This window comes from Capsicum annuum, chromosome 6, assembly GCF_002878395.1.
Source record: "Capsicum annuum cultivar UCD-10X-F1 chromosome 6, UCD10Xv1.1, whole genome shotgun sequence".
NCBI lineage: Eukaryota > Viridiplantae > Streptophyta > Magnoliopsida > Solanales > Solanaceae > Capsicum > Capsicum annuum.
Genome location: NC_061116.1, coordinates 95361035 through 95364186, shown reverse-complemented (window position 1 = coordinate 95364186; position 3152 = coordinate 95361035).

Here is a 3152-nt window from a genome sequence, read left to right as displayed (position 1 = left end):
CCTGATTCCTACCTGACTACTTGTCCCATCTCCCATAGGACCTCCTTTTGAACCCTAAGGACCACCTCTATGACCCTGAGCACCACCCTAAACTAGTGGTAGTACTGATTTGATCGATTGTGCAGTCTAAAATAAAGACTCAATTATCCCACACTAGGGACACTCTAGAGCAAAGTGTTTGATAACCCCACAATCATAGCAAACCCCTAAAAATCTAAACTACTATAACCACCTTAGCCCAATAGCCCTGAGCAAAGACCCTATTATGACTGTCCACTACTCATACCAATAGAGCCATTATAACCCAACTGAACCCCATTAGATAGCTAAAAAGCTACTCAAATTGTCCTACTAGGCTCACCTTGATGCTGATAAGGCTAATGTTGAGGGTATTTACCCTTAAAATCTCAGCCTCTAGATAGTGATCCATTATTGATCCACTTATAACTATACTAATAAAGGGTCTTTTATCACTACCTCAATGGGCCTCATGATTTATGTCCTCGATAAAATAAATATGCTCTACAATATAAAAAAACTTCCCCAAAGTCACCAAACTCTAAATAGTCCTATGAAGTGGTAGAATCAAACCCCAAAAAAAAGCATTAAATTCACTCATACTCTGTAGGAAGAATCATAGTAGTGTGTCTAGCTAACTAATAAAATCTAGCCTCATACTTAGCTACAAAAATAGAACGTTAACTCAAGGAAGAAAACTCATCTCTCAGGCACTTATACATGTTGTGAGCTATATGCTTCCCTAAGAAAAACTTAGGGAATTGAGCTCAAGTCATCAGTGAAGATCCATCTATCCTAGAATTAAGATAACCTCTCGAGCACCTCTTCATTATTGTATCTAGCTAATAAGTAACAAAATACACTCCACATGACTCAACCAACCAAAAATTACTTAACCTATACTCACAAATGGTAAGGAACTCATAAGCATCCTCTCTGGAGGGTCCCAACAAACTTGGGTAGAATCTATCTAAAAAATTAGCCCAACACCTTTTTTTCTCTGCAGACATAACTGGATGGTCTGCTACTGGCTATAGGACTATTGGTGTTGGTAGAACCTTTGCTCTGAGGGCCGTAACTATAAGTTGCACCTTTATATCAATAACACCCTGTGCTATTGGCTTAGCTCCATCAGTTAACAAATAACTAACTGACCCTAATAACTATACCAATGCATCCCCAAGAATCAAAGAAGATATAAACTAGGGTGGGTCCTAGGCTACCTCCTAACCTACCTTCTACTATAGTGGTAAAGTCTCTAGATCTATCTCTAGCTCAGGGTCAATAATAGGATCTGGAGATGAATCCCTAGCCTAATCTTGAATCAAGGATGCAACGATAGCATACCCATGACCTTAGGATCGACCTTTGCCTCTAACTGGAGATCTAGCAGTAATATTAGAGTCCTGATCCTCGACTATTATCCTAGCCATCTACAAAAAAGTGAAACCAATAAAGATTTAGAAATAGATATAGGCACAATGCATGAAAGTTAACCCAAAAGATGAGATTTTCCTAAAAAAATTTATAGCCTTCCAAAGATAGGATACAAATATCTCTGCACCGATCTGCAGGACTCTAGAAAATAGTTTCCCTTATAATAATAATGCCAGTGAAACCTAAGCTATAATGCCAATCTGTCACGACCTAACTTATTAGCTCATAATGACCCCTATTCCAACCCACCAATAGGTAAGCCAAGCCATAACCCAGAATAAAAAGTAATGTTCTAATGGGTGGAAAATAAGAAAAGATAAAAAATAAGTCAATATAATAACAAGTAAAAAAAATAGGAAAAAGAATAAATAGTGAGTTTTGCCAGTCGATTCATTTTCTTACCCAGTTGGTGGCCTCTCAGACTGAGTGTGTTGCTTCAGTCTCTTCATCATTTGAGGTCACTAAAGTTGTCCAATTTATGAGGCTGAGTTCTTTGACTTACATTGGTTCAAAAGTTGAGAAAGATCCTTAAAATTTTATTAATGAGATGGAAAAGATTTTCTATGTGATACAGGCTATAAATATGGAGGGTGTAAAGTTTACTGCCTATTAGTTAAAGGATATGACATATTAGTGGTATGAGGAATGGGATTAGTCTAGGGGTGATGATGTTGAGTTCACTTTATGGGATGACTTCTCTAGTGGTTTTCTTGATTACTTCTTTCATCAGGAGATGAGAATGGTATAGGCTGAGCAATATGTGAACTTGAAGCAAGGTAGAAGTATGTCTTAAAGTTTCATCAGCTATCGTGATATGCTCCAGAATTAGTGTCTAGCATGAGGGATAGAATAAGGAATCTTTCTTCTAAGTTATCTCGTGAGTTGATTTTAGAGGGCAAGGCTTCCTTGTTGAATAAAGATATGACATCTCTAGACTTGTGGTATATATAAAATAAGTGGAAGATAAGAAGAAAAAAGAAGAAAGTAGAGATGAGTAACAGGTAGAATAAGAAGTTTTGAAATTTATATTAGAGTGGAGATCTATAACAGATTGGTAGATATGGTGGAAAATGGTCTAAGAAAAAGTGGGGCAATTCTAGTTCTTACTCTACCCCTACTGCTCCTTATCCAAAGCCGTCGGATGATTGTTATTTTCAAAATAATGTTGTTCCAAGGTGAAGGGTACCCAACCATAGGATAGTGGGGCTTAGTTAGCTCCATAATATTCCCTTGTAGATCTTATGGGTAGGTGCATTATGATCTTTGTGAAGAAGGGAGAAACAAGTGGTTTAGATATGGTCAGATTTGTCATATGTAGAGGGATTGTCCTTTCAAGGTTGATTCTGGGGAAAATGAGATCCATGTTGCTACTTCGTAAGCTTCTGTACTAAAGTATTTTACTTTTATTTCTGGCTCTATCACTAATCGAAATCGTCTATACGCTTTTGCAACCTACCAGGATTCTAAGGCATCCCTTGATGTTATTACTAGTACGCTCAAGCATTTCTCTTATGATGTATATTGTCTAGTTGATCCTTGGTCTAACCTCTCTTATGTGACCCCTTATATGTTTATTCATTTTGGTTTTGACGCTAAGTGTATTTTAGATCCCTTTTTCTATCCACCTTGGTAGGTGACTCTATTATGGCTAGAAGGCTTTATAAAGGTTGTGTGATATTGGTATATGATAAGGAGAC